The following is a 14,009-nucleotide window of genomic DNA, read 5'->3' as shown; positions in this document are numbered from 1 at the left end:
GTAAGACCAGTGAATTTCAAGAGTGTGGGCCCATTGCTGCACTTATTTTTCTGTGAAGTGAGTTCCTTGATCAGAAGCAATGCTGTGTGGAATACCATTACAGTAGATGAGGCATTCTGTAAGTCCACAGATGGTAGTTGTGGCAAATGCACTGCATGTAGGAAAATCAAATCCATACCCAGAGTAAATGCCTATTCAAATGAGAAAAAAAAAATCACTTCCATGACAGAAGCTGTACGGTATAATTAACTGGCTACAAGGTAGCTGGCTGATCACCCCTGGATAAAGGTGCCATATAGAGGGCTTAGTGTGGGCCTCTGCTGCTGTCATATTGGGCACTCAGCATTGTCTGTAGCTAGGTTGGCCTTGGAAGTCCATATGCTGAGCTCATAGATTACCTCTATCCCTGCCACTATTTTATTAATAGTAGAATATAGCAGCAAATGTATCTTGTTTTAATTATATTCCATATGTGAGAAAAAATATTTATCAAGTTTAATGTTGAACTTTATCACCACTTTCAACATTATGAAGCATACCAATGCCCACCTTTATTTTTTATGATATTAATACTTTCATGAGGTAATATTTGGAAATATTTATCTCATCTGTGTAAATCTCACTTTGGCTTATGATGAAAGACTTAGTGTTTTAATTCAAAGCAGTATATTCAAAATGAGTTAATAGTAAGATGTAAAATGTCTGGAAAATTCTCAGAAAAAAAGTAAATGCACCAACCAACAAACACAGGCAAATTTTGCTTCTTTTCAATAATGAAACATGGGTGGCATATTTATTACACTTTAAGCACAGCCATCAACAACACTTTCTGTTCAATGTCAAACAAACCTTGACGTGTAAATAACAGGGTTATTCCATCTATCAAGTACTGATGTTCTTTTAGTCTTGTAATTTTTAGCTTGGAAAGCATAAAAACTTTGGTAATTTTATTATGCATTTTTTATAGTTTAAGATTCATTTTCTATCCATCATATCAAAAAGAGCAAATAATAAATCTTGCTCCTCTTCGACAACTGCAATTTTCTTGCTTCATTACAGTTTTAAACCTGATAAATCAAAGATACCTTCAACAAGAAAAAGATAAGTTTCAATATTTTAAAATTTTCTGGGTAAAAATTTCATTTAATTTGAGGATCTTAGAAGGAGTCATACACATTATACCTGTAGGTTTTACTATTAAACTTTTAGAATTCAGAGTAAAAATAAACAAAAATGAAGTGACCTAGGTATCTGATGTAGTAAATCCATGGTATTCTGAAGTGCAGAAACCAGGACATGTTAAACACAGTTACTTCTGTTGCTGTGTTAAGATGATGTAGAGTAATGGGTGGTGATGGCTTGTTCTAATGACAGAGAAGTTTAGATTGTGACATGATACAGGATCAATACAGTTCTGTTTGCTTATTATGTTGGATTTCAACCAAGAGAAAATCCCTTTTGCTATTTTATTCTTTAATTTGATTGACTTGCCCTAATTTTATTCATAAGCGCTATTATATTGTTCTTGGCTACATCAGGAAATAAAATAGACAAAATTTCCTTCCTTTGTGAGGCTTATATACCAGTGAGGAAACATAAGTAAAAATATATATTACAAGTACATAAATTTTGTAGGATATTAGAAAGCAAAGTGCTATGGGGAAAAGTAGAACAGGCTAAGGGCTAAGAATTTGGGGTGTATGGAGGAGGGTGGTTTGAGTAGACTTAGTTGAGAAGATAGCATTTGATTACAGGCCAGTATTTGTATTGAAAATTCCTTTTGTTGACTTAAAATATGACCTCAGTCATAATCAGGTTTATCACATGTCTATGAAGTAAAAATGAATCTATAATCTTAGAAACAATTTCCTCTTAAGCAGGGTGTTTCATAATGACTTTCTTAACAATTATTTTCCTTGTTGGCATTTAATAAACATTAAAATTTAGTTTCAAATGTCTAGTATATTTTGAGAATTATTTCTATTTTTTAGGAGAAAAATTGACTACATTGATAGAGCAAGTATTATGGGAAAGCTGCAGCATTTTAGTGAACTTCCAAGATCCTGAAACTTCCTCAATGGTTGTCTGAGTCAAGGCCATACCAATGATATCAGATTCTTTTGTTTTGCGTGTGTACATGTGTGTGTCTGTGTATGTGTAATTATTTTTGTTTTCTTAAGTGAAACCTCCTTTAAATGATACATGATGAAAATGAGGCTCTTGTCCCTGGATTTCTACTAGTTACAGTTTTTTAGGTTCAATTTGAAATAAATGTTAAAATGTACTTCACAAGATTAATTTATTTTTAATGACACTGGGAGAAGTGAAAATGGCTTTTAATCTTTAAACAAAATGAGGGTTCAGGCCAGCAAATTGAAAAAAGTGAGCAAAATATTCACTTTCAGTTCTGAACTACTTATTTTAAATTATCACTTTGATTAAATACATAAGATGTAGTTCTATATTCCCATTTATTTTATGCTATATTTATTTGGTATTAAAAGTAATTTATATCAGGTATTTTCATGGATAATCCAAGTATCAGTGAGCACTGATACCAAAATAAACTATAAAAAGTGAATTGGAAAATGGAATATAGAAAAATATATTCTTTTTTTTTTTATAGTTAGGCACTATCGGAATCAAAGATGAGCCAGATGAATGTGGGTGAGTGGAGGAGAAAAGTAGAAGGTGTTTTAGGTACATGTAGCATCTCTGCAAAAATACTGAGGAAAATAGCATGTTACATTCAGCATGTATCAATAATTTGATATGTCTGGAACATAGGATTTTAAAGGGAGAGGATCAAAAGGAGATGTTGAAAAGCTATGTAGAAACTCCATAATTATATATAAATTATATATAAAAATATATGTATATATATTTATTTATCTATATAAATAAATATATATATGTTTTTTAGAGACTATTTTAAACTATTTTTTATTTTAGTTTTTTTTTCAGTTTTGAGGGATAATTGACATCCATCACTGTATAAGTTTAAGGTGTACAGCATGATGGTTTGATTCACTCATAGTGTGAAATGATTACCACAGTAGGTTTAGTTGACATTCATCATCTCATATAGATACAATAAAAAGAGAAAAAAATTTTTCCTTGTAATGAGAACTCTTGGGATCTACTCTCTTAGCAACTTTTCTGGATGTCATACAGTAGTGTTCACCATAGTCAACATGTTGTACATCTCTAGTACTTATTTATTTTATAACTGGAAGATTGTGCCTTTTGACTACCTTCCTCCAATTTCCCTATCCTCCGCCCACTACCTCTGGTAACCACAAATCTCATCTCTTTTTCTATAAGTTGGATGTGTATGTGTGTTATTATTCCACATGTAAGTGAGATCATACAATATTTGTTTCTTTCTGACATTTCATTTAGCATAATCCCTTTAAGGTCCATCCATGTTATCACAAATGGTAGGATTTCCCCCCTTTTTTTTTAATGGCTGACTAATATTCTTTTGTGTATATGTACACCACATCTTTATCCATTCAGCCACTGATGGACACTTAGGTTGTTTCCATGTCTTGGCTATTGTAAATAATGCTGCTATGAACATGAAGATGCCACTATCTTTTTGAGTTTTTGTTTTCATTTCCTTTAGATATACTCTCAGAAGTGGAATTGCTGGATCATATGGTAGTTCTATATTTAATTTTTGGGTAACCTCCATAATGCTTTCCACAGTGGCTGTACCAATTTATAATCCCTTCAATAGTGCATAAAGATTCCCTTTTCTCCATATCCTCACCAGCATTTATTATCTCTTATCTTTTTGATGATGGCCATTCTAACAGGCATGAGGTGATATCTCATTTTGGTTTTAATTTGCATTTTCCTAATGACTAGTGATGATGAGCATCGTTTCAGGTATAGACATACCTTGCTTTCCTGTGCTTTGTTTTGTTGGGCTTCTCAGATATGGTATTCCTTACAAATTGAAACTTTGTGGCAACAGTGTATTGAGTAACTCTACTGGCACCATTTTTCCAACAGCAGTTGTTCACTTTGTGTCTCTGTGTCACATTTTGGTAATTCCCTGCATATATTTCAAACTTCTTCATTATTATTATACTTGTTGTGGTGATATGATCCGTGATCATTGATGCTACTGTTGCAAAAAGATTATGACTCATTGAAGCTCAGATAATGGATAGCAGTTTTTAGTGATGAAGTATTTTTTAATTAAGGTATGTACATTGTTTTTTTATACATAATGCTACTGCACACTTAATTACAGTATAGTGTAACATAACTTTTATATATGCACTGGGAAACCAAAAAATTTGTATGACATACTTTGTGATATTTGCTTTTATTGTGGTGGTCTGGAACCAAACACCCAATATCTCCATGGTATGCTTGTGCCTGTAGACCATTTGTGTATCTTCTTTGAAAAAAATGTCCACTCACTTTTCCTTTGCCTAATTTTTAATTGGATTATTTGATTTTTTGCTATTATATATTTATTATTAACCCCTTATCAGATATAAAGTTTGCAAAAATTTTTTCCCATTTCATAGGTAGTCTTTTCATTTTGTTGATGGTTTCTTTTGCTGTGCAGAAGCTTTTTAGTTTGATGTAGTCTCACTTTTTTTTTTTTATTTTGTTGCTTATGCTTTAGGTGTAATTTCCAAAAAATTATTACCAAAGCCCATGTCAAGGAGCTTTATTCTAATGCTTTCTTCTGGGAGTTTATGTCTTACATTTAAGTCTTTAATCCATTTCAAGTTAATTTGTATGAGTGGTGTAAAATAGGTGTCAAGTTTCATTCTTTTACATGTGACTATCCGGTTTTCCCAGCACCATTTATTGAACAGACTGTCTTTTCTCCACTGTTGAATATTAGTCGATCATATACACTTGGGTTTATTTCTGGGCTGTTGATTTGGTTTTGTTGGTCTATTTGTTTTTATGCCAGTACTATACTGTTTGAATTATTATAGCTTTGTAATATAGCTTGAAATCAGGAAATGTGTTACCTCCTGCTTTGTTCTATCTTGGGATTTCATTGGCTATTCAGGGTCTTTGTGGTTTCACATAAACTTTTAGAGTGTTTTTTCTTTTTCTTTTTTTTTTTTGGTCACACTATGTGGCATGCGGGATCTTAGTTCCCTGACCAGGGATCAAACCTGTGCCCCCTGCATTGGCAGTGCAGAGTCTTAACCACTGGACCACCAGGGAAGTCCCTGGAGTGTTTTTTCTATTTCTGTAAAAATTACCATTGGAATCTTGATAGTTGCCTTGCATCTATAGATATCTTTTGGTAGCATTGACATTTTAACACTTAATTCTTCCAATTCATGAACACATGATACCTTTCCATTTATTAGTGCCTTCTTTGATTTCTTTTATCAACGTCTTGTTTTCAGAGTAGAGATCTTTCACTTTCTTGGTTAAAGTTACTCCTAAGTATTTTACTGTTGTTGAAGCTATTGTAAATGTGATCATTTCTTTTTTTTTTTTAAGGAATTTTTTTGTTGGTGTATAGAAACACTGTGAATTTTGTATGTTAATTTTATATCCTACAACTTTACAGAATTCATTGATTAGTTTTAACAGTTTTCTTGGTTCAATCTCTAGGATTTTTAAAATATGTAAAGTCCATGTAATCTGAAAGTAGAGTTAACTTTACTTCTTCTTTTCCAATTCTGATAACTTTTATTTCTTTTTCTTGCCTGATTGCTCTAGGTAGGGCTTCCAGTACTATGCTGAATAGGTATGGTGAGAGGAGCACCCTTGTCTTGTTCCTGATTTTAGAGGAAAATCTTTCAACCTTTCACCATTGAGTATGATATTAGCTGTGGGTTTGTCATATATGTCCTTTATTATATTGAGATATGTTCCTTTTATGCCTAATTTTTAAATGTTTTAATCATGAATGGATGTTGAATTTTGTCAAATACTTTTTCTGTGTCTATTGAGATGATGAAATCATTTTTTTCTTTCATTCTTTTAATGCGATATATCACATTGATTGATTGCGTATGTTAAACCATCAGCATCCCAGGAATAAATCTCAGTTAATCATGAGAATAATACTTTTAATGTGATGCTGAATTCGGTTTGCTAGGATTTTGTTGAGATTTTTTCATCTATATTCATCAGGGATATTGGCCTATAGTTTTGTTTTCTAGTATTGTCCTTATCTGGCTGTGTTATCAGAATAATGCTGGCCTTGTAAAATAAGTTTGGGCATGTTCCCTCCTCTTCAATTTTTTGGAAGCTTTTGAGAAGGATTGGTATTAATCCTTTAAATGTTTGGTAAAATTCACTAATGAAACCATCTGGTGCTGGGCTTTTATTCATTGAGAGATTTTTGATTACTGGCTCAATCTATTTACTAGTAATTAGGCTACTCAGATTTTCTCTTTGTTACTGATTCAGTCTTTGTAGGTTGTATGTTTCAAAGAAGTTGTCCAGTTTGTTGGTGTATAGTTTTTCATGGTAGCCTCTTATTTTCCTTGTATTTCTGTGATATCCGTTGTAATATTCTCTTTTTCATTATAATTTTGTTGATTTCAGTCTTCTCTTTTTTTTCCCCCTTGTTTAGTGTAGCTAAGGTTTGTCAATTTTATTTATCTCTTAGTTTGGTTAATATTTTCTATTCTTTATTTTATTTATTTCTGCCCTAATCTTATTATTTCCTTCCCTCTGCTAACTTTGGCCTCAATTTGTTCTTTTTTCCTAGTTCCTTAAGGTGTAGAGTTAGATTGTTTCCTTGCTTCTTAATGTAGGCATTTATTGCCATGAACTTTCCTCTTACAACTGTTTTTGCTGAATGCCATAAGTTCTGGTATGTTGCATTTCCATTTCTGTTTGTCTCAATAAACTTTTTAATTTCCCCTTTAATTTTTTTTTTTGTATTCATTAGTGGTTCAAAAGAATGTTGCTTAATTTTACAGTTTTCCTTTTGCTATTGATTTCTAGTTTTATGCCATTGTGATCAGAGGAGATATTTGGTATGCTTTCAGTCTTCCTGATTTGCTAAGACTTGTTTTGTGGCCTGACATTTGGTCTATCTTAGAAAATGTTCCATGTGTGCTTGAGAACAATGTGTATTCCGTTGTTGCTGGATACAATGTTCTATATGTCTGTTAGGTCCATTTGGTCTACAGTATTGTTCAAGTCTGCTGTTTCTTTATTGTCTTTGTCTGGATAACTTATCCATTGTTGAGAGCGGGTTATTAAAATCCCCAACTATTAGTGTATTGCTGTTTATTTCTCCTTTGAGCTGTGTTATTTTTTTGCTTTATATATTTAGGTGCTCCAATGTTTGGTGCTTAGATATTTACAACTGTTATATCTTCTGTATGGATTGACTCCTTTATCATTATACAATGACCCTCTTTGTCTTTGTTTACTATTTTTAGTTTAAAGTCAGATATAAGTATAGCTACCCTGCTTTTTGTTGTTGTTGTTGTTACCATTTACCTAAAATGTCTTTTTCCATCCCTTCCTTGTAGGTTTGTGTGTCTTTAAAGCTAAAGTCAGTGTCTGGTAGGCAGCATATTTTTGGATCCTGTTTTTTTTATCCATTCAGCCATTCTTTGTCTTTTGATTGGAGAATTTAATCCATTTATGTTTGATGTAATTATTGGTAAACAAGGATTTACAATTGTCATTTTGTTCATAGTTTTCTAGTTGTTTTGAGATCCATTATTCCTTGTTTCTTATCCTGCTGTCTTTTTCTGTGTTTTGATGTCTTTTGGTATCAGTATGCTTTGACTTCTTTATCATGTTCTTTTATGTAATAGCCATAAGGTTTTCCCTTGTGGTTACCATGAGGGTTACATGAAATATCTTAAAATTGTAACACCCAATTTTAAGCTGATAACAACTTAAGTTCAACAGCATTCCTAAAGTTTAAACTTTTACTTCTCACATTTTATGTTATTGCTGTTACAATTTATGTATTTTAATATTGTGTAACTAACAACAGATTATTGCAGTTATGGTTATTTTTATAACATTTGTTTTTTAATTTTTAAACTGGAGTCATAAAAGTATTATGCACCACTAATAACACATTACAGAATCTAACTTTAATGGTATATTTACCATTACCTGTGAATTTTTTGTTAACTTTTTATGTTTTTATGATGTTAATTAATGTCCTTTTACTTCCACTTAAAGAACTCCCTTTAGCATTTCTTGTAAGTCAAGTCTAGTGATAATGATTTCTCTCCAGCTTTTGTTTGTTCAGGAAATTCTTTATCCCTTCTTTATCTCTGAGTATAGAATTTTTGGTTAACAGTTTTTTGTTTTTTGGGTTTTTTTTTCAATATTTGAATATGTCATTCCATTTTCTCCTGGTCTGGAAAGTTTATGTTAAGAAATCTGACAATAGTCTTATGGGGATTCCCTTGTATGTAACATCTCTCTCTCTCTTTCTTTTTTTTTCTTTTTTCTCTTGCTTCTTTTTAAGTTTCCTTCTTTGTCTTTGACCTTTGACAATTTAATTATAATGTCTTGGTATAGCCCTAGTCAGGTTCAATCTATTTGGTGTCCTTTAGGGCTCACTGATCTGGATTTTTTTGGGGGGGGCCACATAGCATGACATGTGGGATCTTAGTTCCCCAACCAGGGATCAAACCTTTGCCCCTTACAGTGGAAGCATGGAGTCTTAACCACTGGACCACCGGGGAAGTCCCTGGATCTGGATTTTTAACATAAAGTCTATTTTGTCTGATAGTAATATAGCTACCCCTGTTTTTTTTTTTTTTTGGTTACTATTTTCTTAAACTGCCTTTTTTTTTTTTTTTTTAGTTTAAATTTTATTTAAACTAACTCTATAAGAGAAGAAAAGTCTATTTCTCTTCCCAAGTTTTAGAAGTTTCCAGCCATTATTGCTTTAAATATACTTTCTGTACCTTTCTCTTTCTCTTGTCCTTCTGAAATTTGCATAATGCGAATATTATTTATTTTCATTGTGTCCCATGAGTCCTGCAGCTTTTCTTTACTTTTTTTTTTTCTTTTTGTCCCTCTGACCAGAAAATTTAAATGCCTTATTCTCCAGGTCACTGATTCCTTCTTCTGCATGATTGAGTCTACTTTTGAAAGTCTCTATTGAATTATTCAGTAATTATATTTTTCAACTCTAAGATTTCTGATTGGTTTTATTTTATGGTTTCTGTTTCTTTGTCAAATTTCTCATTTGTTCAAGCATTATTTTCCTAATTTTGCTTAGTTGTCTGTATGTTTTTGTAGTTCACCAAACTTCCTTGAGAAGATTATTTTGAATTCTTTGCCTGACAGTTCATAGATCTCCATTTCTTTAGGATGAGTATTGGAGCTTTATTAATTTCCTTTGGTGATATCATAGTTACCTGAGTTTTCATTGTCCTTGATTCCTTACCTTGGTATCTACACATTTGGGTAATCAGGTTCCTCTTTACAACTTTATAGGATTGCTTTGACAGAGACAGATCTTCACCAGTCAGCTCCATTCGGGTTTCTGTGTGTGTCTGCTGATAATGTCCTTGGGCATGTGGGGCCTGCCATTATGATCTACTTTTGATGAAGCAACTGTTTGAGCTCTGAGTATCATACAGAGTATTTTCACTGCCATAAAATTCTTCCACTCTGTTTCTTCATCCCTCCCCACCCCATAGCCCTTGGCAAGCACTGATGTTTTTACTGTTTTTATAGATTTGCCTTTTCCAGAATGTCATGGAATTGCAATCATACAGTATGTTGCCTTTTCAGATTGGCTTCTTTACCTTAGTAATATGCGTTTAAAGTTCCTCAATATCCATAGATTAATAGCTCAGTTTCTTTTTGGCACTGAATAATATTCCATCATCTGGATGTACTATAGTTAATTTATCCATTGACCTACTGAAGGACATCTTGGTTGCTTCCAAGTTTTGGTAATTGTGAATAAAGCAACTGTAAACATCTGTTATTCTACCTAGGACACTCTTCCATAGCTATCTTCATGGAACTCTCCCTCTCCTCTTGCAAGCCTTTTCTTAAATGTCAAACATTTCATTAACCCTATCTTGACTACTCCATTTAAATTGCAAACTGCCCATGCCCAACCACTCCCAATCCCCATACTATGTTTTATTTTTTTCCAGAGCATTTATTGCCTACTATCCTATATCATTTACACATTGTGTGTTTTTTGTCTATCTCCAACCACTAGAGTATAAGCTCCACAGAGATATGGGGACATGGCTTTTTGTCTGTTTTGTTCACTATATTGTCCCCAAAATCTATCCCAGTACTGGGAATATGTTAGTAGTTCAATAAATAACTTTTGAATTAGTGAATGAACAAAATGCTGTCTTCCTGCTGAGCTTGAAGCCAGTATCAGCCACAAAATATTGGCATAAAGCTACTCATTTATTAAGACCCTGGATTCCTTTTTAGCTATCATTATTAGAGATAGGCAAATTATCTAATGGTGTTGCTCAGACATTTAATGGTGTATATATTAATTCAAAGAGACTTATTATTCTTAATTCTAATTAAAATGTGGTTCTTTTTGATAAAATAGTTTAAATTATTTTTCTTTATTTAAAATGTAAACTAGCAAATATATATTTCAATATTAGCTTTGTCACAAAAATTGTAGTTCAACTGTTTTATGTATACATAATATATTTGTACACTTTGAAAATAACTCCAGTGTTTATTGGTAGAATGTCATGTTTTGGATGCAACAAATTATGTTTGTACCACAACTAATTCAAAGTACATTAATTTAGTAACAACATGGCATTTCTCATAGTGCCAAGATATACCAAAGTTGCATTCATGTTTTCACTACAAAAATTTTTGTTTGAACATTTTAACTGACTTTACAATAGTAGTTATCATGGAGTCTATTATTTTAACTTTTAGAAAAATGAACTCCCAAAGTTTTGATTCTAATGAGTAAAATGATCAACTTATTCATGGAATTATCTTAAAAGATCAATTTTTTAAAGCATCAGATGAAATTTGTAAATAACTTGAATCATTTATTCATTTATGGATGCTTCTTTGTTTTGGGAAAACACCTTCTACTCTCCTCTACTGTCAATACTCAACTCACAGAATACTTCACTTTAGACAATATTGATCACCGAATGTGTATAGAATTTCCCCCACACCAAGTAATTCTGCCATATCAGATAGGTGTCCTACAATTTAATTTATTCTGACACTATCTACTTAAGGATAGTGTAAGATCCCATGGGTTAAGGGCTCAAGATGCCCCCCATCCCCACTCTACTTTAGATGCCAACCTCAAGCCCAGGTCGTTACCTGTGCTTTTGACTAACAGGCTACAATTTGGAGGGTCCCATGACCCCCTATTCAGGTTCAATCATTTGCTAGAGTGGCTTACAGAATTTAGGAAAATTTTTTCCTTACTAGATTACCAGTTTATCATAAAGGACGTTACTCAGGAATAGCCAGATGGAAGAGATACATAGGGCAAACTATGGGGAATGGATGCAGAGCTTCCATACCCTCTCTAGGAGTGTCACCATCCCAGCACCTTCTTGTGTTTACCAATCAGAAAGCTCTCTGAATACCTTTGGTAAGTGTTTTTAATGGAGGCTTTATGATGTAGGTTATGATTGATTAAGTCATTGGTTTTTGCTGATTAACTCAACCTCCAGTCAGTTTCCCCTACCTGGAGGTTGGAGGGTGGGCATGAAAGTTCCATCCCTCTAATCATCTGATTGGTTCCTCTTATAACCAGCCCCCTATCCTTAGGAGCTTAGCAGACATCACCTCATTAACAAACTCAGGTGTTGCTGAAAGGGCCTTGATATGAATAACAAAAGATTCTCCTTTCATCTTTATTACTTATATTATAGCAAAAGATGCTCCTATCATTCTTGTCATTTCAGAAATTACAGTGGTTTTAGGAGCTCTGAGCAGGAGCTGGGAGTAGAGACCAAATACATATTTCTTACTGTCACAACCTGGTTCCTTTATTTTAGAAGATAACTCTCTGTTAACCTCAAATCTCATTCACTTGGTTATGGTCTGTTTTACATGTGGGTCACTAGGTTAATTTTTCTCTCCTACACCTATACTCTGGAATAACTGTTCAGCCATAATCATGGCTTTAAGTCTGTCTTTTTGAGCTCAGAGAAAGAGTTCCCATTTCCCTATTCAAACTAATATTTGTGCCCATCTTTTTTTTTTTTTAAACATCTTTATTGGAGTAAAATTGCTTTAAAATGATGTGTTAGTTTCTGTTTATAACAAAGTGAATCAGCTATACATATACATATATCCCCATATCTCCTCCCTCTTGCATCTCCCTCCCACCCTCCTTATCCCACCCCTCTAGGTGGTCACAAAGCACTGAGCTGATCACCCTGTGCTATGCGGCTGCTTCCCACTAGCTATCAATTTTACATTTGGTAGTGTATATATGTCAATGAAACTCCCTCACTTCGTCCCATATTACCCTTCTCACTCCCTGTGTCCTCAAGTCCATTCTCTACATCTGTGTCTTTATTCCTATACTGCCTCTATGTTCATCAGAACCTTTTTAATTTTTTTTTAGATTCCATATATATTTGTTAGCATATGATATTTGTTCTTCTCTTTCTGACTTACTTCATGCTGTATGACAGACTCTAAGTCCATCCACCTCACTAAAAATAATTCAATTTCATTTATTTTTGTGGCTGAGTAATATTCCACTGTATATATGTGCCACATCTTCTTTATGCATTCATCTGTTGATGGACACTTAGGTTGCTTCCATGTCTTAGCTATTGTAAATAGAACTGCAGTGAATATTGGGGTGCATGTCACTTTTTGAATTATGATTTTCTCAGGGTGTATGCCAAGTAGGGGGATTGCCAGGTCATATGGTAGTTCTATTTTTAGTTTTTAAAGGAACATCCATTCTGTTCTCCATAGTGGCTGTATCAATTTACATTCCCGCCAACAGTGCAAGAGGGTTCTCTTTTCTCCACACCCTCTCCAGCATTTATTGTTTGTAGATTTTTTAATGATGGCCATTCTGACCAGTGTGAGGTGGTACCTCATTGTGGTTTTGACGTGCATTTCTCTAATGATTAGTGATGTTGAGCATCCCTTCTTGTGTTTGTTGGCCATCTGTATATCTTCTTCGGAGAAATGTCTGCTAGGTCTTCTACCGATTTTTGGATTGGGTTGTTTGTTTATTTCATATTGAGATGCATGAGCTGCTTGTATATTTTGGAGATTAATCCTTTGTTAGTTGCTTCATTTGCAAATATTTTTTCCCATTCTGAGGGTTGTCTTTTCTTCTTGTTTATGGTTTCCTTTGCTGTGCAAAAGGTTTTAAGTTTCATTAGGTTCCATTTGTTTATTTTTGTTTTTATTTCCATTTCTCTAGGAGGTGGGTCAAAAAAGACCTTGCTGTGATTTATTTCATTATGTCTGATTATGTCAGAGTGTTCTGCCTTTGTTTTCCTCTAAGAGTGTTATACTGTCTAGCCTTATATTTAGGTGTTTAACCCATTTTGAGTTTATTTTTGTGTATGGTGTCAGGGAGTGTTTTAATTTCATTCTTTTACATGTAGCTGTCCAGTTTTCCCAGCACCATTTATTGAAGAGGCTGTCTTTTCTCCTTTGTATATTCTTGCCTCCTTTATCAAAGATAAGTTGACCATAGTTCGTGGGTTTATCTCAGGGCTTTCTCTCCTGTTCCATTGATCTATATTTCTGTTTTTGTGCCAGTACTATACTGTCTTGATTACTGTAGCTTTGTAGTATAGTCTGAAGTCAGGGAGCCTGATTCCTCAAGCTCCATTTTTCTTTCTCAAGATTGCTTTGGCTGTTCGGGGTCTTTTTTGTTTCCATACAAATTGTGGGATTTTTTGTTCTAGTTCTGTGAAAAATGTCCTTGGTAGTATGATAGAGATTACACTGAATCTGTAGATTGCTTTGGGTACTCTAGTCATTTTCACAATGTTGATTCTTCCAATCCAAGAACATGGTATATCTCTCCATCTATTTCTATCATCTTTAATTTCTTTCAT

Source organism: Balaenoptera physalus (genome assembly GCF_965194825.1).
Source record: "Balaenoptera physalus genome assembly, chromosome: 2".
NCBI classification, from domain to species: Eukaryota; Metazoa; Chordata; class Mammalia; order Artiodactyla; family Balaenopteridae; genus Balaenoptera; species Balaenoptera physalus.
The sequence above is the reverse complement of the archived record's forward strand: the minus strand, read 5'-3'. Positions refer to the sequence as shown.